This window comes from Pipistrellus hanaki (assembly GCF_964339955.1).
Source record: "Pipistrellus hanaki genome assembly, chromosome: 9".
NCBI classification, from domain to species: Eukaryota; Metazoa; Chordata; class Mammalia; order Chiroptera; family Vespertilionidae; genus Pipistrellus; species Pipistrellus hanaki.
In genome coordinates, this window is record NC_140511.1 from 56,571,933 (window position 1) to 56,598,069 (window position 26,137).

A 26,137-nucleotide genomic window follows, 5' to 3' on the forward strand; every position below is an offset into this window, starting at 1 on the left:
TAGTGCAGAGCCGTAAAGCTGGATGGGAAGCATTGTTTACTGGTGACTTTAAAGCATGTGAGACAACCAACCAACCAACCAACCAACCAAACAAACAAACCCTTCTCTCCAGGCCCAGATCATTTTTTAATAAACCACAGCAAACTGTCCTTAGCTTGTTCAGCTTCGCAGCCTGCCTCCCTCACCTTCTGCAGAGCCTTCCCACTGTGGCTGCCCCACCCACTCCTTTGGAGAAAGACTCAAAACAAGGTACAATGCCATTGATTATGCTTCCTTCTGCTTAGCAAATTATAATCACACAGCAGTTCTTTTTTTGAGATTGCTCTCAAATCACCTTGATTGGGGTTTACAGTGTCCCGAATTCCTCAATCACACATTTACAGACATTCTCTGGTTTTATTTCCCCAGACGGCTGATCTCACCCTTTGTAAGTGGATTTTACTAGTAAAATTCTTGCGTGGCAACCTTATTTCTCTTCTCTTTGCTTCTTAAGATCTAATCATCCTGCAGAAATCAACTTCAGAATTTCCTTTTTCCTGATGCCTCTGTGGACTTCCCAGTGAAGTCCAGATTCCTATGCTCTCCCTGGTACAGGTTGGGTTCTCTGGAAGCAGATGCTGAGGAGAGGGAGTGTGGGGTATTAAATGTTCACTAGAGATCAATCCCTATGAAAGGAAAGGGGAGGAAGCAGGACTGGGAAGAGGGAGGCGTTCTAATACCAACAGGACAAAGGTCAGGAGCAAATATTATAGGTCAGAGTCATGCCTTGTTAGACCAGAATGATCAGGGCTTTTATTTTTATATATAAAAAATAGATTTTTATTGATTTTAGAGGAGGGAGGGAGTGAAGGAGGAAAGGAGAGAGAGAAAGAGAGAGAGAGAGAGAGAGGGGAGAGAGAGAGAGAGAGAGAGAGAGAGAGAGAGAGAGAGAGAGAGAGGGAAACATCAATAATGAAAGAGAATCATTGATTGGCTACTTCCTGTGCACCCCCTACTGGCGATCCAGCTTGCAACCTGGCATGTGCCCTGACCAGAATTGAACCATGGTCTCCTGGTTCATAGTTTGATGCTCAACCACTGAGCACGAGGGCTGGGCCATTTTGTACTTGTTTACTTAGAGTGCTTCTGACATTATAAGGAATAAGTATTAGTAGTCTGGTCTTTTTTCTAACCCGGCACTAGGCAGGCTTATTTCCTGGTTACGTTTGACATTTATGAGGCTGATAAGCCCATCTTTCAATGTGTGCACTTACATTTCTGTAATTTGGTTGCTGATTGTTCTAATCTCAGGGCATTGTCAACTCCTAGAAGGCATATTTGTGAATTTATTGTTCAGCATAGTGCTATATTAGGGCTTAACAATGTTGATTAAATAAATGAATACAGGTCTGGAAAAGTAATTTGTCTCTCTAACTTGGTGAACTGCAAATCTTACAATCAAATTAGATAATAAAACTGATATTCAAGGAAAATTGTATACACCCCTTATCCCTTGCTGCATTGTAGTTGTTTTATTATCAACCTCTAAAGTACTTTTGAAAAAAATAGCCTTGATTTTGGCCCTTGATTTCCTTAGCTAAATTTCCCAATTGCATTTATCAGATACTTTTCCTCTTGGCTTTCACTTATCATTGAACATACTTGTCCACTGACTTGAAATTGGTCCTTTTTAAATTTTTCTTTCAGATATCTGCACTTTTCCCTGCTATGTCAACTCTGTTTGTCTTAAGCTTACTATCTATTGGCAAATTTTCTTTCTGTTTACCAGTTTTGTTTTGTTTTCCCATTGTTTTTCTTATTCTGGGAGTATGCTGCTCTTAAGCTTTAACATTAAGGAGTTGTGATTAATATATTCTTTCTGCTTATTGCTGGATGACTCTATAAAGAATGAGAAAGTCTCTTGAGACCCAAGTGGGAATAAAAGCAGGGTTGTCAGTGAAGGCCTCGGAAGAGGGGAGAAGAGAAGAGATTCATTTTGCTGTTGAAATCACTGCTGTAGTTGTCGTGAGCACATAGTGAGCATAGGACTTGCTCTGCAAACGAGCACCTGCTCCCCGAGGGAATAGCAGTTGCTACTTGGGAGTGACCTTGGTGATAAATGCCTGTCCAGGCTGTGTTGGTGTGACAGTATCAGCCTTGGAAGGTCAACCTTCTTTCTTCCTCTCACAATCTGCTTTAACCAGTTAAGGTGACTTTATTTTCTTTGTGGCTTTTTTTTTTTTTTTTTTTTGTCCTGTGGCCAAATCAATGTGGTTATGAAAAGGTCAGCAGCTTCTGAAATGCCTTTGGTTTGTAATGAAATGTAAGGCCCATTTTCAAGATACTTTGCCCCCTCCCCCTGCCCCTTTCTCCTTTCCCTCCCACAAGGAATCGATTTCGGAGCTCCATCTGTGTTTTCCTCTAAATGACTCTTCTTTTCAGGTGTTAACATGGCGCTCAAGTGCAACGCGCCATTGCCCCATTTTAAGTAGGCACGTTCTGTTGGAAACCCAGTATGTTCTCCATTCCCTCACACCCCCTGGTAATTATCCTTGTTCCGCCACAGTTTGGGGTGACTGTTTCGCTGTATAAATGGGCATTTAGGTCCACCTTTTATGGAAACAATGTATAGAGCTTTTGTGTCTGAACACTGAGCCGCAGGATCCCGTATAGCATTTGCCTTTTGTGTTTCTAGTATTGGCAGAACATAACTGTGTCCCTCAGATCCTGAGGTGGCAAGAGGCGCTTCCATTGTGGTGCTTACTGGCATCACTGAGCACTAACTGATGGATACCGGATAATGAATATATATCCGAAGTCTAGCCTCCCACTTCCATTGTCTGTTAGGACAGGCAGGACCATTCAGGGCAAGGTGAGCGTAATCACATGCATTCTTTTAAATGACAAGTCAGTTTTGGCTTAATTCACCCACGTTCTCCCTTCTGGGAACTAAAAGTAAACAAATTACCCAGAGAAGCCTTGGGATGAATCAGATAAGTAAACAGACCATTTAGTTTACTCTGTTTTAGGCCTTGGGAGCATTTGGTCAGGTGATCTTTGTAAACATTAGCCATTCGTACTCTGAACAGCCAGTAGGTCCCCAGGCCCTTAAGAAAGGCATGTAGGTGTGCCTTGATGTAGTTTCTCCATCTCCGTCTTTTCCTTTCTCCATTCTAACCTACAAGCACTCTTTGTTCCAGCCTTAGTGAAGAAATCGCAGATCCTGTAGCAAACCATGCCTCACCTCTTGGTGCCTCCCACGCTCTGTGCTCTTCCTTAAAGTTACCTTTCCCTCAAATGTTTCCTAGCTGCAGTCTCCCACTCTGCACCACCAGCAGATACACTGGCTCACCACCCTTCATTGTGAAACCTGCAGTGACTCCCTTCCCTACATGCATAATTGACTGTCTCTGACTTCATGCCACACTGTAGTCCATAGATTCTTGTACTCATCATGGTAGCTGTCCGTTTTTGGTCCAAGTGTGTGTCTAGACCTATGGTATCCAATAGAACTCTCTACAGCGAAGGGAACGTGTTCACAATAGTAGCCAGCAGCCACATGTGACTATTAAACACTTGAAATATGGATAGTGCAAGTGACGAATTGAAAATTTAATGTAATTTGTATAGTGGGTTGCTACTGCCATAGTCACAGTGCAGGTCTAGACGAATGGTTTTCACACTGGAGCACGTATCAGTATCTCTTGCAGAACTTATTATAAAGTAACAATGACTTTGATAATAAAGCACAGACTTCCAGGGCCCATTTCAAGAGTTTCTGATTCAGTGGGTCCAGGGTAGAACATGAAAATGTGAATTTCTAACAGGTTCCTAGGTGCTGATGTTTATGATTGGGGGTGGGGTGGGGCCATTCTTTATAAACTAGTGGTCTAGACCATTGATGGCAAATTATAGCTTCCAGATCAGCTTTAATCAACTGCCTGTCTTTGAATATGCTTTATTGGAAACAGCCTGTCCATTTGTTCTCTTTGTCTATGGCTGCTTTCACACCACAATGACAGAGTTGAGTAGCTGTAACAGGGATCTACATGCACAACCAAAAATATTTTCTATCTGACCCTTTAGAGGAAGTTTGCTTACCCTTGGTCTCTATGAATGTGACTGTCATCTTTATAGCTTTGGCCCCTGCAACAATGTGTGGCACAGAGATGTCAGTGAATGAATGAATGCATGCATGAATGAATGAAGCAAGGATTATATAGGCTCTCATTTGAGTATAGATATTGGCTTTATTTTTGATAGATCATGTAGGATTTTTACAAGTTTTGAAACAATCTGTTTAAGTCATTGTTATTTAAGCCTTGAGGCATTTAAAATTTGTGTCTCTTAACAATTGGATCAAGGTGAAAACTTTGGGTAAAGGTCTATGAAACGGAAAGCCACATTATTCTGATAGGTGGGATATTGCCCATTCCTGTTAGTACTAGTAGGAGTCTAATTGGAAAGCCATTTCATCCTGGGACCAGTAGGGCAACCTTCTCCCACACCTGGGAAGGGCAGCTTCCAGTTCCTAACCCCAGCGCCTCTGCTGTGCCCCCCTAGAGCACAATTAGGGGAGCTTTCACATCCCTTTGTCTTGGCACTCGCTGTAGGCTGCTAAAGTCACGGGTGTGGGGGACAATTTCATGGTCCAACTACCATGAGCTAAGATTTTTTTTTCCAGTCCCATTAAAGTGAAGAGAGTAGCCTTTGAACACGATTTCTTCTTTCCTTCTTCACATGAGCAAAAGAACTTGGGCAAAGAATAGATTAGGATAGTCTTCATTTAGCAGCCTCTAAAACTGCTATCCAATCTGAAACCTGACGTTATTCTTGATCTTTTCTCTTCCCTAATTTCTCATCGTGAAATCAGCATAGTGATTTCCCCATGAGCTGGTGCAAGAGAAGATATATATTTTCAGCGACTCTCTGGCTATAGCGAGAAATGTCTAGCCAGCGGGTTTACAGCAGGAATGCTTAGATCTATTATTTAGTAAATGGTACAAGTTTGAAGTAGATGGGATGTGGCAGAGGCCTTACTCCTTTCTCATCGGCACAGACTGCTTCCCATTCAGCTCCCGTACCCTGCTTTGTTTTAAGTATTCCCAATGCTTGGGCATCTCCCCTTCTGCACTCAAGCTGATTCAGTCATCAGAAGCCAGTTGGGGCATTTCCACGTTTCTTTCTGCTTTAATTGGTCTTGGGAAAGCTTTACTCCCCCGGGGAGGGCAGGGAACGGTAATGCAGTTTGACAGAATGGTCTGAGTGTGATTCCTAGCTCTGCCACAAACTAGCTTTGTGACTTCAGACAGATCACTTAACCTTTCTGAGTCTCGTGTTCATGCTCTCTTAAATAGGAATGATTACAACTGCTCTTCTTATCGCCTAGGGTGTATTAGTCTCATTAAAGGCTTTCTGGTTCTGGGGCAACATGAGAACCAGTATTTATTTTTCCTCTAAATGAGTGTGCCATTCCACCAGGAACAAACAGTGATTAAGACGCTGCCGAACTTGACCATCACCTCCTATCCTGTCAGCATCCCGTGGGGGCAGAAAGGGTGACATTATGTTTGGCTCAAGTTGGGGGTTTGAGAATTAAGGGTTTCCCTCCATCCCAGATACAGTCTGATTTACTCTGATGTCAGAAAGGAGAACAGGCTCATTGTACACTCTGCAAGGCCTTCTCATCTGGTTAGGGGCTACAGGTACTTTATTGATTCTTAACCGGGGGGAGGCTTTTGTCTTTTGGGGAACATTTTGCAATGTCTGAAGATATTTTTTGGTTGTTGTAACCACAGGAGAGGGAGAGAGGGTACCACTGGCATCCAGTGAGTTGAGGCGAGGCATGGTACTGAACATCCTACAGTGCACAAGGTTAGCTGTTCACAGGAAGACAGAGCTGGCCCTCAGTGCCAACAGTGCTGTGGCTGAGAAGCTCGGATGCATCCTGTTTAGTTCTGTTTCAGGCTTCAGACTAATCAGATGGGCAGTATCAGGATGCAGAGAACCCAGAGGACAGGGACAGGCCTGACTAAGGTCTATTTCTGATAGGTTCCTGGACCCAAGTCCTGAATTCTGCTCCAGGTTTTCAGCCGAAGAGCCTGGTACTTGCTTATGATGTGAACTTGCATTAGAGTCTTCTCTGCCCATTGTTTGCCCTGGAGTAGTCTCTTGCATCAGCATAACCTGAGGATTAAGGATATAGACTTTACAGATAGAATGTCCCCTTGGAATCCTGGCTGTCATTTACTCTCCATGTGAACACAGACAACTCTCTGTACTTTCTCTTACTTCACGATGGATGGTGATATTAGTATCCATTTTATATAGTGTAGGCCAATTAATATGTGGGAATAATAATATTGTGTGGCAATTACTAAACACATAGAATGGTGCTTGGCACTTAGGCACTCAGCAGATATCTACCTGGCTATGCTTCAGAGTCAGTATACAGCGATGTAGCATCCCTATGTGGTTCCCATGCCATTTTAATTCAGCTGGTCCAAATTTTACCTTCTGCTTCACTTTGTGCCAGACACAGTGCTGAACAGTGGGAAATAAGACAAGATCCTAAATGAATAAATATATTTATTACTATGTAGACCATTTATTGTAATAGAGCTATGGATACTCTACTGTGGGAGCTCCAAATTGAGAGTAGTTCATTCTTTCCAAGGCCATGTGGGAAGAAAGGTTATTTATTTTTCCCTCCGAAGTTTAATTTTTAAAAGATGACATAGCCCATGGGGAGAAGGGCTTTCCAGACAGAAAACAGAAAGTTTTTCTCATTGTCTGAACCCAAGATGGCTTCTTATTGAACCTTCTTCAGGTCTCAGCTGTGTGATCTCCCTGACTGTCTAGCACATTGAATTCATCTCTCTGGGCTGCAGAAGCAGGAAGACATCACTCCTTCTTGCTAAAAAGGGTGTTTCAGAAAAGACACTTTTGTGTGGAGAGTTTCTGAACATGCCCCTTTCATCCTTGTCTTGCTTGGGACAGATACCACTGAAGGAAGCCCCCAAAACAGCCACTAAGTGTGGGAGCCCATGCAAGAGCTGGACATTGTACCAGAAAGCAGTGGTCTGGGGAGCTGTTTGAACTGGGTCACCCTCAATCAAAATCAGAAAAAACCCCTTCCTGGTAGGTATTGGCTAGCTGAATAGTGTAGAGAGAAACTTAGGACTTAAAAAAAAATTAAAATCTCTTTCCTGGAGTTTTTAGACCTTCAGAAGGGTACCCAAACTATAAAGTGCCTTTCCTACAGAGAAACAGGGATTATGTTTTGCTTGTAACTGTATTTTAATGAGCTACATTTGCCTTAAGAGTTGGGATAAGTGTATTTACATATCCAATCTTAACAGCCAGTCTCTTGAGCCAGGCTGCTCATGCTGAATGCAACATTGAATATTGAACTTGGCTTGATGGGGCTGGGATAAGGGAGGGATGGGTGTGCATCTCAAAAGAGCTTTGAAAACTTTAATCTCTTTCGTGATTATCTGAGATGTGAAAATGTGAACGAGTGATCAATTAATTATAGCCCATACAATTGTGGATGATTGCTCATTCTCTTTCAAAGAAATGTTGTTCCCCAAATAGTGGCTACGTTTTAAGCATTAAACATTGAACTTATTTTTTACCATCCAAGCCTGTCCTAGGGAAGGCGAGTCAGATGAAGGCTTTGTTGCTGCTAATTATAATTTTGCACCTTTAGAGAAGCATCTGTGTTGATTGCTCGTCAACCGATGTTCCTTGAATATACACAGATTTCATTATGTACACGATACCTGGTCTCTTGTTTTCTTGTTTAGGAAATTGGCTCTGAGATGTGAGACAGTACCAATCATAGAGTGGTAATAGGTCTTTTTGCAAGTTTTTTTTTAATTGTAATTAAAGTATCAGAAGAATGTACCACTTCACTTGAATTCCAAGGGGACTGATTTTTATTAGTGCCATGTTTTAGCCGACCCAGGATAACACCATGAGAAGCAAAGTGAACTTTCTGTCCTCAGCATCAGACCCTCTCTACCCTTTGTTCTACACTCTTAATGAAAACTGCAATTTCAGGCTTTCTCAACCTTGGTATGATTGCTTTTTTTTTTTCTCCCTGTGCGTTGTGGTGTGTTTAGCAGCACACCTGATCTCTACCCGCTCAATGCCAGTAGCATCCCCTCCCCGCACTGTGATAACCAAAAATGTCTCCAGACAGTGCCAATGTTCCCTGGGAGTTAAATGCCCCCGGTAGAAAGCCACTGTGCTACTTAATGTTTCATTTGTACAGAAAAGACAGGAACCCATTACGATAAGACACAATGTTATGCGGGGCAATACACAAGGTTCTTTGACATGGTTATCTATAGGGACCATATGTATGATTTCCCAGGGCAGGTCTTGTTTTATATCTGTGGTCCCACAGAATTTATTAATAGCTTCCCCTTTCACATTCAAAAGTGTACAGGTTTAAATGACACATTTTATAAACACTCTAGTTTTGAGGAAGATATTCACATTTTCATAATTGTGGAAAGGGAAATTAGGCTCAGAAATTCAAAGTGATTTGCCAAAGGTCAGCATACACAGCTACTAAATTGGGTTGCTCAACCTTGAAATCAGGACTATTTAAATCTAAAGTCCCACTGGTTGTTTTGATCTTTCTGTCTCACACCTCCACGGTGAGCTATAGTAACTATTAACATTACAAGAATCTCAAGACCAGCCGTGACAGCGAGATGCCAGAAGAGTTCATCCTTCTCCTTATCCAGAAGGGAAAAGAGAGAACTGAGAATTGCACAGTTTTAGGATTCAGGTCTGGGTTTGAGTATTTATTTTTCTGTGGCCTTGAAAATATGTCTCCTCTATCTCTGCATCTATACAATAGAGCAGGGGTCCTCAAACTTTTTAAAGTGGGGGCCAGATCACGGTCTCTCAGAGAGCTGGAGGGCCGGACTATATGAACTACTAATTCCTACTGTAACAGCTCGGCTGTGCTCACTGCCCAAAAAACCTGGCGGGCCGGATCAGACTCCTCTGTGGGCCGCATGTGGCCCGCCGGCCGTAGTTTGAAGACCCCTGCAATAGAGATAAGAAACTGAACGCAAGGCTACCATAGTATTAAATTAGGTATGTATGGATGGCACCTGGTATACATTAGCAATCAGTAAAATGTTGATAGATATTGAGATATAAAGGAAAGCAGGCAGAATCCTAGTGCTGTGATAGGCAGGAAGGGTCCTGAGCTGAGGGGCAGCTTGGGTTACCTGTCAGGGCCCCCTGGCTCCTTTGAGAGGTTTGCATCTGGAAAGAAGACTCAATGAAATGTTGTCACCCAAAGCTTAAGCTCTGACTTCCTAGTTTATTTCAGATTTATAGGGCGCTTTGGAAAAACAGCCATGAAAAGACCCAAATTCACGCACAGTGGGGTTTCCCCTTGAATGGTTCAGTGGGGAGAGTGCTGCTCCTGGTGTTAGAAACCCCACCCTTTAGTCCTGTTCACAGACAAGCTGCTTTGTGATGTTGAGTGGGGCATTTCCCTCCTTTGAGCCTTGGCTTTCTCACCATAAAAGGAATTGGGACTAAGTCCTTAGTTCTTCTTTTCCATTAAAAATTACACACAAAATGACTTCAGAGTCAGGTTAAAAAGAATAGGAAAACAAACTACAGATTTGACCACGACTGTCATCCCTCCAAATCACTGCTACTAGTTACACTTGGATTTTGAGCTTAAAATTCTGTGAATGTAAGGGATTCCTCCAGTGTAGTGGCAGTATGGATGGCTTTTATGTGTGTGTGTGTGTGTGTGTGTGTTTATTTGTATAAATATAGTCTGTTATGCACATGTACCACTTTTCAAATCAGAAAATATTTAGTGCTGCTAATTCATTTCGAAAAATCTACAAATCTACCAATTTAATAAGCCAGTGGGAAAAATACTTTCTCCCCAGGGGAAAAAATAAACACAAAAAACTTCCTGTGTGTCTTAAGACTTAGAATGAAGGGGGTGTGCAGTCCTACTGGGCCTGTCTACCATTACCTGAGAGATCATGTACCATGGGCCATGCTAATAAAAACAATGCGTGACACCTGCCCACTCTAATACCCATGTAGCTGCACATGCACAGGTGGGTGGAGTGCTGTCTTTTTTCTGGCCCATCGCTCGGGGGATAACTGACGGGTATGGCTTTTTTCTCAGTTGCTGTGATGGGTTTTAGTGCACCTCATTTTATTTTTTCATCTTGTACCTATAATCACTAAGTATTTCTCTAAGGCAATGCAGCATTGTATAGAAGCTGCTTTACCAAAACAGATGCAAATGTTTTCTAAAACCCTCCACACAAATAGAGATGGCTATTTAGTTAAACGCAATATCAATTCCCATCCATTACAGAGAAGAAGAAAGACCTAGAGGTGTTTTGATGTTCCAGAGTGTGAACAGACACAGTCAGCCTCTCTCAGAGATTGGGAAACTTTAGGAATGTGTTGGTGCATTTTACCTATCAATCTAATCTAATCTAATCTAATCTAATTTAATCTAATCATCATTCTTCATTTACTCACAAATATTTGAACTAGGAAATCAATTTAGACAAATAGGTTGACTTAAAATCAAATGTTGGGGAATGATATTGATTATCATCTGCTTCATTAATCTGACTGAATTCACTTATATGTCTTTCTTTACTTAATAGGTTCTTTGAGAACTGTTCGTATTTTGATCTCTTACCCAGATGATCTCCACAGGATGCACTGTATCAGTTAAGGGCTCATTTCTGGAGTCAGAGACATAAATTCCTTCTCTTGTCACTTAGTGTGTGAGCTAAAACTGTATTGTCTCCCCTCCTCATGTATCATGTGGAAATAAAATAGGACCTATCTTGTAGATTGTTTTGAAGAGTAAACTACATATAAATTTTCTTATAAGAGTGCCTGGAACAAGTTAGATTTTCATGACTGTTCACTTTTATTCTTATTACTAGAGGCCCAATGCACAAAAATTTGTGCAAGAGTAGGCCTTTCTTCGGCTGGCACCAGCTTCCCTCAGGCACCTGGGACATGGGCTTCCTTTCTCCGGCCACTGGCAGGCGCTTGGAATCTGGACTGTTTTCCTCTTCCAGCCGCCTGCAGGCTCCTCGGACCCGGGCTGGATTTCCTCCAGCCCTCACTTCGTCAGGAAGGACATCCGGAATGATGTCTGGAAGTCATTCGGTTTAATTAGCTTATTATCCTTTTATTATTATAGATTCCCCCATGAAAGGTATTATGTGGGTGACAAATGTGAATCAAAACCAATTTCCCTAAAACAAGATTGATTAAAGCATCGGGGAACCTCCCTCTGTTTAGGTTCCAAGGCTTATTCAATAATCCCAAATGCCAAGGGAGTAAAAGCAATTTAATATATCAAGTTTTAATATAGTTTTTAATAATCTGGACTTTTCCCGCCTCATCTTGCCTGTTTATGTAAGTTGTGGTTCATTCAATGGGAAAAACTCGCCTAAAGCTTCTCTTCCCATATCAGTAATGAAGTTTTCTTTGTCCATTTCAGCTCCCAGTGATCTCTATCTGCCACAAACTCAAAGTCTTTGTTCATGTCAGTCTCTCATTCATGAAACAGTAGAGTGCCATGCTTGCCTCACTTGCTGAGGATACTTTATAAATCAGACAGGAAAGGTCTTTGGGACTGTGGGCTATAGAGTGTTTTTGAAATTTCCAAATTTTATCTTCTGTGGGATTTGATTTTCTCCTCAGTGCCTGACATGGTGTTTTTTGCATTCACTGTAGGTGCTCAGAAAATAACTTGATGAATGATAATTATCAAACCTGTAGCCATTCTTTATTGTGCTCTTGGTGTACTAAGTTCTGTGCTTTATATATAAGGTCTCATTCATTCCTGACAATCCCATGCTGTGGCCGTTATGCTCCTCATTTTATAGTCAAGGAAGCAGAGACTCCACAAGGTTAAGTAACTTGACAGGGCCCCAGACCTGGTCAGTGGAAGAATCTGGTTAGAATCCAGGCTTATCTTATTCTGAAATCCAACTGCTGAAATGTTGTGCTAGACTAGATGATGGATAGATGCATGGGGAAGGGGGTGGCCATGTATAATTAGATGAATGGATTGCACGTAAGGAACTTTAGGTCATGTATGGTTTTTCGCATTGGCTGCTGCTGCTTGGCCTCCCTTGCTAGCTCTTCATCACCTCCCTGAGTTCTATTGAAGCACTCTGAGACTTTCTTCATAGACTTCTCTTTGTTTTTACTCACTTGGTGATCAAATTCAGTCTCCTGCCTTTAAACAGCATCTATGTACTAGGGATGTTCATCTGAGTCTAGACCTGACCCCTTAATCCTAGATTCAGATATTTTACAGTTTATGTTATATCTCTAATGTGCAGAAGGCATATAAAACTTATATTTCCTTGACCTGCCCTTCCCAACCTGCTTCTACTCCAGTCATTCTAGTTTCTCAGGCTAAAACATTGGGTAGGAATCATCCTTGATCCCTATTTCTCACATTTTTGTGTGAAATTAAATTGTGCATTGAATTTATTAGCAAATTCTGTCAACTCAACCTTCAAAATATAGCCACAATCTGTCTGACCACATCTCACCATCACTATTGCCATTACCAGGTTTAAGTCACTATCAACTCTCACCTCTATCATTGCATTAATCTCTTAGCAATTCTCTCTGTTTCTGCTCTTGCATAGGTCCCTCCCCTTCCCCACCTCAGCTGACACTGCTGCTGATGTGATCAGGTTAAAGTAAAAATCAGATCATGTCACTCATTTTTCCACTCATTCTTCAGCAGCTTCCTAATTCAGTCCTTGTAAAAAGAAGCGTCAAGGCCCTGCCTAGTCTGATATGCCCGTAAGTCCCAGATCTCATCTCCTCCTAATGTTCCCCATACTTAGCCTCTTCCTGCCATCTTGGCCTCCTTGCTGCTCTGCAAACACACCAGACACGCTCTCCCTCGGGGCCTTTGCGATGACTTTCTTCTCTGTGGCTCATGCCCTTCTCTCATCGTTGCAGTTTTTTTACTCCCAATCAATCACCAAACCAGAAAGGTCTATTTAAAATTGCCTGTCAGCCTGACTCCCTGTCCACATTCTCCACTTTCATACACGGCAAAAGTAGGTTTACAGTTGTTCCTATGGAGAGAGACATGCAGGTTATGATTATTACAGTAGCTTTGCTAACTTAAAAGAATATCACAATGCACATATGTAATACTGTAAACAATAATAAACAGAATGTCACAAATGCAACTGTAAGCCTACTTTTGCCCACCCCTGTATTCTCCATAGCAATCGCCACCATCTAAAACACTGTGCAATTTAATTAACAGTAGATGGTAAGCCACAGGAAGGCAGGGATTTTTGTCTGTTGTGTTCATTATCCCAGACTCTAGAACATGGCCTGGCTCATTTAATACATGCACGCGATATTTCTTGAGTGAATGCGTACATTGTGCATTTACTTTGTGTCTGAAACTGTGCTGAGCATTTTGCATTCATAATTAAATTGTAAAATAAGACCTGGAGTGGGGGCTGTTGGTAGGAACTGGGAGGAGGTGGGGGGAATGGGAAGGAAAATGGGAGATATCTTTAATACTATCGACAATAAAAATATATATTAAAAAGTAATAAATTGTAAAATACCTTCAACATGATCCTTTGAATGAAATATTTACTGTACACACTTTACAGATGAGAAGCTTGAGTTTAGAGATACTGAATTCTCTTGCTCAAGGTTACACAGCTAAGGTTAGACATGGGTCTGCTTAACGCCCCCACTCCAAACAATTACATTCTGCTGGCTTTGGATATTCAGCCCAGATCTCTGACCCCCACTTTCTTAGAAACACATGCTATTTTTAGTCCTCTTGGGGCATTTCCTACTTGTGTCCTGTGAAGGATTAACAAGCATTCTTTGGGGTAAAGGAGAAAAAGCAACCTTAAGTGATCATTCTTCTTTCACTGAGCATAAGGGGGTGGGAGGATGGGGGGAAGGTTTAGGAATGACATTTATTTTAAAAGACATTTGTAGAAAAAATGTTTTAGTTCTTGCGAGGCAGCAGCCCACCATCTCTAAGAGTGCCAGCCTCACAGGACACCTCTGATGGGAGCTCACAAGGCGGCTCCCCTGGGTGCTTGGGGAAAGCCTGGCTTGGCTGTATCCTCTGTATTTCTGGCTTTTCTACCTAGTTTCAAGGTTCTGCAGAGCAAGGACCATTTCTTCTATTTAGCAGCAAGTGACGCGCTAGAGACTGTTCACAAAAGTAAACAAAACTAAATTTGAAACTTGCAGAATAAAGGGATAACTTGACTGTGTGGAGTCCTTTCCTAAATAGCCACTCTTCACTCCAGGCCTGGAGTTGACACTGATCATGCCTGTATATTCTTCCATGGTACTGTTCACTCTCCTAGCTGTCCATGGGGTTATGTGACAATTAAAGATATAAATAATCTAATCTAATTAAATGATATCTTTGGTTCGCTCTGAGGTGGCTCATCTCAGTGATAACCACCTCTCAGGTTCTGGGACTCTTCAAATGGACCCAGAGGGCAAAAGTTCAACTTTAAAGATAATTTTCTTCTTTACAGTTCCTAAAAGACCTTTTTGTTTGTATGTTTTGATTTTTATCCAGAGGCAGTTTCTCTGGAATTTTAGCGCCCTCCCTGGAACGGTTCATTTTTGGGGGGATGAAGATCCAAAGTCACAAGGGGTGGGCCTGCTGGGGTGGGCCTGCTGGGGTGGGCCTGGCAGTGGAGCAGAGGGAATGGGCTGAGTGTGCTTCAGGGCCCTTTATGGCAGAGTTCCTGCTGCAGCTTATCTTTTCCAGCACCTGAGATCCTCCCGCTTATGTTACAAAAAGTCAGGCAGATTCGAGTCTGCAGGAAGAACATGTCTTCAAAATTTGTTCTTAGAAGTGTTGCCCGTGGAAATAAGGTACTTTCACGGAGTCACAGGAAAAGCATTTCGGGGACGGATGCCTGGGAGAATGAGGTGCACCCGTAAGATTTATTGAGGCTGGAGCGAACACAAAGAACTGGCCCCAGGAGCGCTGTGTCTCATTCATGACCAGGTGGCTCACTCCGTGCTGCTGTGGAAGCAGTCCAGCCTCATCTTCACCAAGCCCAGAAGGGCCAGGGTCTGGGGATGTTGTTCCCTTTCCCTGCATAGGCAGGGCCTTGGAAGCTGCTGTCGTTCAGGCCATGTCACAGCTTAGCCAGCTCAGCTTCTGTCCCGTTCAGCTAGACTCTGTTCCCCAGTGCGCTCTATCTAGGCCCACATGTAGAGCCCATGCTGCTGCCAGTGCTACCCAGGTGGGCCTTTGTTAAACTTTGATTATATTACCTTGGGCTGGGGGAGAAGGGCACTCTTTTAAACTTACCAATCTCTTTCCGGATACTTTCTCAATTCAGTCTTTTCCCTAGGTTTTTCCAGGTTAGACTCCTCCCCTCTATGGTCTCCAAGTTGACTCCTGTTGTACATGCCTCACAGTAGAAGGACTTCCCCCTGTGCCATCTTGGCTTTTACTCCGCATGCCCCAAAGTTCTGTTCCTACTGGTTTCTCCTGCACATGAGCTTACTGCTCTCTGCACCACTTTGGCTTCTGTTGAGCATGTACCTAGCAAATGATTTTTCCCCTGTGCCTCCCTCAGTAATTCCAGCTAGTAGCCAGTTGTCCCCAGGGAGATTGGAAAGCTGATCTTCAGGGGATTAGGTCCCCTTTGGCAGAGGATGTGGCTTTCCCCTGGGGTGTCTGAAGCCAGCTCCAGACTTAACTAGGCCCAGCCAATCTAGGCCCCTTCTCTTGTTAACTCCTTAGCTGCCTATGCTAAAAAAAAAAAAAAAAACAACAAAACAATTTCTTCCCTGCAGAATCCAGCTGAAAATAGAGCAAAAAACCAAAATGTAATTATATAAAAAATATGATATACCTTCACTCTAGATGCCATTCTACATGTTTGAGGGGATGTTGAAGTGGTTTGCACCCAGCCCAGATTTCCTTGTTTGAGGCTGTTGCTCAAAGAGGCTGATTTAATGAGTCCAGGGTAGCTAGGATAGGGCATCTGTGTTTTATGAGGACATCAGAATTTTCTTTGAAAGCTCTCCTTGTGATTCTAGTTTGCAGCCAGGGTTGAGAACAGGTGCGTTAAGCCATTTCTGGTCTAGGTGCTAAGAGAATCATTTCCTCCTGTGGACGAGTTATGCTCGAAAAATATGACCCACTTAGCACTAAAAAATGTAAAATAAAAACATTTAGGAAGCACAGGGGCTTTAGATGAATGATGCTAAGCTTGACTTAATCCATATTTCAAAGGTCAGAAATAACTGATGAAATGAGAAGCAGGGATTAACAAAAACAGTTATATTCATTAACTTATTTCCCTGAGAATTGACTGTCTCCTCCTCTGATTTTATTCCAGTTATCTTCCCCCCCTCTATACATCTCTCACTCTTCTCTTTCACTTGTATCCACACTCTATTTCTTTTTCCCCTTTCTTTGCTTTCTTCTTTGATTTTTTTAAAAAATATATTTTATTGATTTTGTACAGAGAGGAAGGGAGAGAGATAGAGAGTTAGAAACATCGATGAGGGAGAGTCATCGATTAGCTGCCTCTTGCACACCCCCTACTGGGGATATGCCCGCAACCAAGGTACATGCCCTTGACCGGAATCGAACCCGGGACCCTTTGGTCCCCAAGCCGACGCTCTATCCATTGAGCCAAACCGGTGTCGGCTCTTCTTTGATTTTTATTCTCCAATGCCCCCTACACTTTTCTTTTTTCTGTATTTGACAATCATACAAGATGAGATACATTTTATCAGCAATGTTTATTGAGGAATTGTCTATGTTTTCAATTATTTATTTTATTTTTTTAATTGAGAGAGAGAGAGAGAGAGAGAGAGAGAGAGAGAGAGAGAGAGAGAGAGAGAGAGAGAGAGAAGAGAAAGGAACCTTGATTTGTTGTTCTACCTATCCATGCATTCATTGGTTGATTCTTGTACATGCCCCATCGAACTCCCAATCTTGGTGTATCAGGATGATGCTCGAACCTATTGAACTACCCATGGTTTATTTTAAAAGCAAATTCATTGGACAGTTTATATTTCTTTTCACTTAAAAAGCTCTCGTGTTTTAAATTTATATGTTGCTTTGAAAAGTTCACATCCCCCAACTCTGCTCTCTCCCTCTTGTGAAATGTGGAAGTCTACGGGAAATAGATTTCCTTCCTGGGTTAATGCAGCACAAGTTAAAGGAGAAGCCCTCCAGCTAGCTAACACTGTCCCTTTCTCGTCCTCTGTTTTGTGGGGTTGTTAGTGTTAACTTCAGTGTTGAAAAACCAAGCATAGAATGACACAGATTCTGTACTTGTCTTTGGAAATAAGGGGATTAAGGGATCACAGAACTGTTTGCTTCCCTGTGCACCTCTTGTTTGGATAGGAGTGGAGGGATGTCCTATGCTTTACGGACATCTACTGAAGGCAGAGATGGATTTTGTCTTAAATATATGGCAAAATTCAGCTTCACTTAAACTTTACATTATAATTAGATCTGTACTGTCTCCTTTTTGAGTTACATTTTTTTTTTTTTGTCAGTTGGGTGCTTGTAGACATATTTATTTTGTTTGATGGGTTTATATTTGCTACATTTCCCAGCTTATTACATTTATTCTTCCTCATCTTTCTCCTCGCTCTCCCCATCCTGTCATCACTACCACCAGCCTCCCTGTGACCACCCAAAAGCACTAGGAAAACCCAGCTCTAAGAGCCCGACTTACCAGGGTTTTCTCTGAAAACTCCACTTGACTGCCTTTAGTGAGATTCATCTGGTTTTCTGAGCTCCAGACTTATCTGTCCCTGCACTGCTTGCTGCCACCAGTCTTCTTGGATTAAGGCTTCTGAGGGGAAGCATGAAAGGAAGAAGGGTTTAGGAGAGGGGTTGAATAAAGGGCACCAAAGAACAATTGATTTAAATAAAGGGAAGAATCACCTAGTGGATTAGCTTCCAGCTTTCAATCCCCTCTCCATTCATCTAATGGAAAAGACACAGGAAAACCATTAACCGCTTTTATTCTGATGGCAGGTACATTATACCCGAAAATAAGATTGAAGATCTTAACATTTCTCCCTCCTCAGCAAGACCTCGAGTGACCTACTGAATAGGAACTTGAGAGCTTGCCAGGATAGAACTAAATGGAGCGATCGGAGGCTCATCAGGATACATTAGATGATCGGGGTGCACAAGTTGTGCAAAGTGACAGCCTGTGGTAGAGGAGGCTAGCTTGTGAATCAAACATTAAGGTTACATTAGATTTGTCTTTAGGGGTCAGCAGTAGAGGCGTGGTGGAATGGGTGTGTTCGGTAAGAAAACCGTTGCTATCCTTGCATGTCTAGGATTAAGAACTGGGGGTGATTAGGAAGGGTCCTGAAAATAGGATGTATCTCCGTGGTTGGATGGTTTGTGCTTTTTGAGACACAGTTTGATCTTTCAGTAGCACAGACAACTGTTATAGATGAAATGTCTTGGCTGAGGTTTTTTTTGGGGGGTTGCTGACCCGTTTTAAAAAATATATTTTATTGATTTTTTACAGAGAGGAAGAGAGAGGGATAGATTTAGAAACATTGATGAGAGAGAATCATCGATAAGCTGCCTCTTGCTCAACCCCTACTGGCAATGTGCTTGCAACCAAGGTACATGCCTTTGACTGGAATCGAACCTGGGACCTTTCAGTCCACAGGCTGATGCTCTATCCACTGAGCCAAACTGGTTTCGGCATGGCTGACCCTTTTGACATTCAGCTAATGCTCTCATTAAACCAGAAGCTTAGGGATGAGGGTCCTTCTATGTTTGGTTTTCAACTGGATAGTTGAGGCCAGTTAACTTACTTAACTTGGACTCAGTGGTAATGAGAACCAGGCTATGGTCTCATAGAAATCAATTTCAGAGACATTTTAACTTCATTTTTGGCTTATTTTCTTTTGGTTTTATTTCCTTGCAACACGTTAACTTTTACCTGATGAACCCAATACTGGAGGAAGATTAAAATTTAAAGTTGCTGGTGCTTTCACAGGAAAGCCGTTCTAAAACTTACTTGTTAATTCTGTTCTGTTCAGATGACAGCAGCAATATGTGTTCATTTTAGGGAATGAAGATAAAAATCACCAATAATTTCAACTCCTCAACCCCAGATATAATTTCTATTTGTGTTTTGGCATATCTGCCTTCAGGCTCTTAATATGAATGTATCTATCATTGTCAATTTTTACAGCAACATCTTTAGTTGAATAGAATGGATATCATACTTTTAATATCATATTTCCTCCTAATATTACACCATTAGCATTTTTCTAAGGTATAGTCTTTTATAAAATGATGTATAATGTTCATGCACCATTGCATTATACAGACATACCAATCTGCACTTGCCTATTGTTAGATATTGAGGTCATTTTCAAATTTTACTTCTATTTTATTTATTTATTAATTTTAAAACTTTATTTTTAAAAATATTACGTATGTTTCCTCTTCCCCAATCTCCCATTGTCCCCTTCTAGCCCACCCCTGCCACCCACCCCAGGCCTTTACCACTCTATTGTCTGTGTCTGTGAGTTATGCATATATGCATGCAAGGTCTTTGGTTGATCTCTTGCCACCTAGCCACCCACTTAACTTTCACTTTTAAATCTGCTTCAGTGAACAACCTTATATAAAAAGTTTCCCCTCTTTATTGAATTTATTGTTAATGAATTATACAGGCTTCAGGTGCACAGTTCTACAACACATCATCTGTATACTCTATTGAGTGTTCACTACCCCAAGTCAATACTCTGGCTTCTATTTAGTTTGTGTAAATCTTTCACCTTTTGTATAAATCTCTTTAAATCTCTGACTATTCTCTTTGAGGGAACATCAAAGTTTTGCTAGTTAACTCTTCTTGAATATTAAAATATGTGAAGTATTAAGTTTAAAATTAAATTTAAGATAGAATAAAATTCATATTAAAATATTTTTAATTATTAAAAATATTCTTTGTTAATATTCAGATTTTTTTCCAGGTAAAATGCCATTTCTACAGGGTTTGCAAATTCTCTAATTTATTTTTTAACTTTGTTGACAGATTCAAGATAGCATTGTGTTCTGGGAAGAAACTGGATTAGGAAAGGTTAGAAGATTTAGGTTGAGGACAAATTATGCTGTGGTTTTTTTTAAAGTATGTTTTTATTGGTTTCATAAAGAGGAAAGGAGAAGGAAAGAGGGAGGGAGGAAGGGAGGGAGGGAGGGAAAAACATCAATGATGAGAGGGAATCTTTGATCTGCTGCCTCCTCCATGCCACATACTGGGGATTGAACCTGCAATCCAGGCATGTGACCTGTCCAGGAATCTAACCATGACCTTCTGGTTCATGGGTTGACATTTAGTCACTGAAGCTCACTGGCCAGGCAAGTTCTGCTATTTCTTAGTTGTATGACTTTAGGAAGGCAGTTCACTGCCCAGGTCATTTTTCCTTCCTTGTTTCCAAAATGGAGAATATGAAACACCTTACTTTCTTTTCCATGTATTGTGAGGATCAGATGAGGGAGTGGAAGTCATATAGTGCTTTATAAACTTTAAAGCACTTGACTCTTGTGGGCTTTTTGTTACTATTCTTTGTACAGCAAGTAATTCTCAATTGGGGCATATCATTGTTGGGTTTTAATTTATTAAGTACTTTAGACAATTGGAAAGATACAAAAAGTTCAATACGAAAGTCTGTAAAGGAAACATCTGTTTTAAGAAAGAACATGTTTCTTTATGCACCTGTTACCCATCCCAGTTGAGACATTGCGTTTTCTCCCTCCCTAACCCTAACCCTAACCCTAACCCTAACCCTAACCCTAACCCTAGGCCTCCAGATGTCTGTCTTTATCACTCCCATCAAATCTTCTCTAGCTCTGAAGTTATATTCCCCTATTCCTGGTTGTTACTCTTGAAGTTGTAACAACCACCATTAGCTTAACAAAATTAATAGTGAACATATTTTACTTAGACCGTGTAAGTCCAAACACCTCTGTCTTTCATGTTACTCTCCCAGAATTTTAGGTCAGATTTGTTTTGTTACTTCTTATATTGCATAGTCATTGTCAGAGTGATTTATCCTCATGGTTTTTGCTTACCATTCCTCTACCTCTCAGTCTTTTTTTTTTTTTTTTAGTTTACTTTGCTTTTGTCAAAATGTATCTGTGAGAAGTTTCTTCAGTGGTAAATACATTAGTTTTTGTATGAAAATGACTATTTTACTCTTATTTTTAATTAAGGATGTATCTCATTATTTAATCCTAGGTTGTCATTTATTTTCTCTCAGCATTTGAAGGCATTATTCCATGATATTCTGAGTTCCCTTTATTGGTGTCAAGAAGGCTGTTGCTATCACCATCAGTATTCTATTGTGGGTTATGCTTTTTTACTGTATTCGTGTAATCTTCTGTCTTTGGTCAGTTGTATTTTTATTATGATTTATCCAGGTATGGATTTTTTCATATTTATCCTGTTTAGTATTAATTTCCTGAATTTGAACATTGGTTATTGTCCTAAAACATGGAAAATTTTCAGCTATTCTCTCCCTCAATTCTTTCTATTTTCTCTCTCTTTGAACTTCATTTAGATTTTACTTGGTCATCCATATCTCTTTAACCATATTTCCATGCTTTCCATGCAAAGTGCCATGATGCATTGTTGGTAATTTTTTAGATGTATATGACAGTTAATGAACTCTTTCTTTATTCACTGAATTTTTAAAATTTCAGTAATTACATACACACAAACACACAAGCACACATATTATTACATTGAATGCTTATATATACCATATATATGTTTAGAAGTTCTGTTAGTTATTTTTCAAATCTATTCCGTCCCATTTGATAGTATCTTTTTTCATTGTTAAAGTTTTGTGTTAATCTTCAATGAAAAATGTTAAAAAATATATATTTTATAGTATTTATTGGAAATTTTTATTTAAAGTTATTATCACTTACATTCCACTGTTATTTTTCTGATTATTTTCACTCATGGTTGGCTTGTTTATTTTGTAATTGTGGATTGTGAACTTATTTCCAGCAGCAGTTGGCTGAGGGAATCCTTTGAAGCCTGGATTAAGACCAGTACTTTTAAACAGAAGTTTCTGCAATGATGGATGTTTTATGTCTCTGCTTCTACGATGGTAGCCACTAGTTACATGTGGCTGAATATTGAGAAATTCAAATGTGCCTCGTGTGTTGAACTGAATTTTAAATTAAATTAAATTTAAACTCTTATAAATTTAATTTAGTATCATATGGCTAGTGGCCAACTTATTAGACAGCATAGGGCTACAGAGTATTTGATTCTTTTTCTTATTCCAGATGCACATGGGAACTACCAATATGGGGCCACTTTATGGTAATTTTTTGGCCAGAGGTATCCCATACCACACAGATAAATATATTTGATCCTGGCACTGTCAGTAGAGGCGGAGGGTTATACCATTTCACTGGGGTATTATTATATATACAGGAGAGGCATATTCCTTACCCATCTCCCTTTTCTGGTGAGCAGATACATTTTTAGTCTCTACTTTTCCCAATGCATGAATGAAGAATTTTGTTTTCATTCTTTGAATGGTTTGTCCTTTTCTCTTTTCCTGAACATTGAAACCTGGCAGTCATTTGATCAACAGTCAATTAAAAAATTTTTTTCTTCCTCTTTTTTTTTGGCCCCTGCAAATATCCCCTATATTTTTGCAAGCTCAGATAGTCATTTGGAGAAAAATTGTTCTATTTTATAAAATATTACTAACTTTTGAAATAGGCACTTATCAAGACGTTTATTTTTCTGGCTGATGGCTGAAAATTAGGGTCTCTCTTTTTTTCCTGACTAATTTCTTTGTAGAGGACAGATATATTGAGAGCCTTTATTTCCTGGGGGCATGGGGAGAGGTATGAGTTGGTAGTTAAATAACAGAACAGGAATGTAAATGGGTCTTTTTCCTGGTCCGTTAAGTTCAAGAATAAAAAGAGATGAAACACGATACTTTGTATTGTCAACTGAATACTGTTTACTTATTTATAGTTAGGGTTTAACATAATTGGTTTATGAGCAAGCTGTAAACATCCTATTCTTCCAGCTGCATGGAGGCACATGGGGTTATTGATATGTGATCCCTGAGTCCATGAAGGCCAGGTTCCCTTATTGCAGCCATACAAGAAGCCTGGGAGAGAACAGGTTCAAACGGCAAGGCAGTAGTTTATAAATGCTTTTGTTGTTGTATTTGTCTTGGGTTGTTTTGCAGAGATGATCTTGGTTTGACAAGTCTATTGGTGATAAGTAGGCAATCTATTTCTATCCCTCTCAATTTAAAATTGCATATATGAGTTAGATGCTGCCACAGGCAAAACAGCTATAGAATACAAAAAAGAGAAGGCCAGACTTAATTTGTACTAGAAAGAGAAATGTAGGACTGCAGTTTGGCTAACAGGACACAAAAGGGCTAGCAGTGATGGTTCATTTTCTGAGTCTTTTCGCTGAGGCTTTCAGCATCATCATTGTAATTGCCAGTATTCTCTGAGCACTTAACCATATTCCAGGTACTGTTCTAAAAGCTTCTTTTTTTAACCCTTCAACTTCTATATAAAGGAGGTTCCATTATAATTTCCATTTTCATTTGAGGACAAAAGCACAGAGAGATTGAGGAAATTAGCTGGTAAGCAGTAAGGCTGGGATTTGAACCCAGACTCCAATGTCTGACTCTTAACCAATGTATGTCATTTTAGAAATACACTCTAATGTTGCACAGACTGATTTCGGTGATGACAGAATCAATGGTATGAATTAAACATTTTAGGTGTGCTTTCTGCCTCAATAAGATTGTTTTCCCCGCCCTTCGCATAGCAAGATATCTAGATACTGGTTCAATGATGCTTTCAGGGATCAAGACTCTTTTAGTTTTCTTCCATTTCTCACATATTTATTTTCATCCACAATCTTGCCTGTGGTATCCAGATGGTTTCTATTCTTCAGACCTCACATTCTTGTTCAAGGAAGGGAGAAAGGACAAGTAGTGGCAGCTATGTCTGCCCCTTGCATCAGGGGAGAAAAGTCTTTGCCTAAAGCTCCCACAGACACAGCCTCTTCTGTTTCATTGGATGGTATTGAATCACATGGCCATCCTGGCTGCAAAGGATGTTGGAAAATTGCATAGCTCACCTTTTTCAGACTCTGTAGTAATAGGTAGGCAAGGAAGGAGTTGGGAATGGGTATCAAGATAATTGAGTAACAGTGTCTGCTCCAGTGGTGTGCTGGAAACTTAGATTGGAATGTATTTGGTGAGATGAATTTTCTGAGACTCACCTGGATGAGAAAATCACAGAGTGGGATCCAGGAAGTCCCACTTGCATCAGCTCTGCCTTTTTCATATTTATATTGGTGTAGGCCCAGAAGATGTCCATGTGCAGATCCAGCCCCATTCAATCCCAGAGCCACGCCTGTTTGCACCAGCTTGGGACTGGGATCTGGAATGAATCTGAACCCCAGGCTTCTGGAAGGCCTGGCTGGGAGACCCTATCTTCTACCTATTTGCTGAGTATTCTAGTTATTCCCTAAATGCCAGCAGGCTTCTCTAATTCCTGTGGCTGGTGTTCAGTCTTGATTTATTGACTGTACTTCAGACCCTTCTGGGGTTGGGACACCTGGATTAGATTTATGTAGGCCTTTCCCCTGATGCTGTTTAATGAATCATGACAGCATCACTGCCACTCCCGCTGCCTGGCTGGCTGCCAGGGCTCCCACGTAGGGATTCAATTGAGATGCCAGCAGGGTGGTCTCAGATTCAACATGATTGGGGAATACTGTGCTTTTATTTTCCTGCTTCCCAGGCTTGCTCTATCCCGACTTTCACATCTTATTCTTCTTTCTGTCACATGCTTCACTGTCAAGGCTGCCCCCACTGTCAACGTTTAGTACCTTAGTCCACACCTTCCCAGTCCTGAAGCAGGGATGCCCAATCGACTGCTTGGATCTTAGTCTCTTTCAACAGGAGTCAATTTTATCATGGCTGGATATTGCTTTGATTACCCCAATCACTTTCATTCTATTTTCTGATATCTCAAATTCCATAACCAGCAAATTTCTCATGTTAGACAATTTAACAAGGAGTCATTGGGTACCAATTAGGTTCCAGGCCTGGTGATGGGAATATAGTTACATAATGCATTGCCTTCTTATATATTATTAGAGGCCCAGTGCATGGAATTTGTGCATGGGGTGTGTGTGTCTCTCAGCCCAGACTGCACCCTCTCCAATCTGGGACATCCCTCTTATAATCCAAAAGTGCTGGCTCCCAACTGCTTGCCTGCCTGCCTTCCTAACTTCTTCTGCCTGCCAGCCTGATCACCTCTTAACCACTCCCATGCCAGCCTGATTGCCCCTAACTGCCCTCTCTTGCAGGCCTGGTCACACCTAACTGCCCTCCCCTTCAGGCCTGGTCCCCCCAACTGCTCTCCCCTGCAGTCTTGGGTCCCCCCCCCCCCAAACTGCTCTTCCCTACAGGCCCAGTTGCCCCCAACTTCCCTCCTCTGCTGGCTGGTCACCCCTAACTGCCCTCCCCTGCAGGCTTGATCACCTCCAACTGTCCTCCCTTGTAGGCCTGGTCCCTCCCTACTTCCCTCCCCTGCTGGCCATCTTGTGGTGACCATCTTGTGTCCACATGGAGGCAGCCATCTTTGACCACATGGGGGCAGCCATCTTGTGTGTTGGAGTGATGGTCAACTTGCATATTACTCTTTTATTAGATAGGATAGCTTAGCAGAGAATGCCAAATCAACAGTTATCATAAGGACGATGGTTTTATGAAAGAGGTAATACACAGTGGGAATGCAAGGTGTGCTAGTCTGGCCCAGGGAACTTGGACATGCCTCCCTGAGGGAGAGCCTGGGACCTAAAGATAGGAGAGAAGGGGAAGGTGGTAGGTTCAGGTGGTAGGTTTGGCACAAGGATAAGTGTGTTATGTTCAGAGAACTGAAAGCAGGGCCAGCTTCATGGGCAAGTAATGTGGACTGTTGCACAGGATTCTGAGTATAGAAAGGCCTCACGCTTGGTTTAATATTCTGCTGTTGTAATCTTGAAATTCTTAGTAATAA

At 41.3% G+C, this 26,137-nt stretch overlaps 1 protein-coding gene across 2 annotated transcripts in view; it reads left to right on the forward strand.

Annotated features, from left to right (window-relative positions):
* Window positions 1-26,137, forward strand: part of NELL1 (neural EGFL like 1) — a 630,963-nt gene that overhangs the window by 208,900 nt on the left and 395,926 nt on the right. The gene's annotated exons all lie outside the window — the stretch shown is intronic.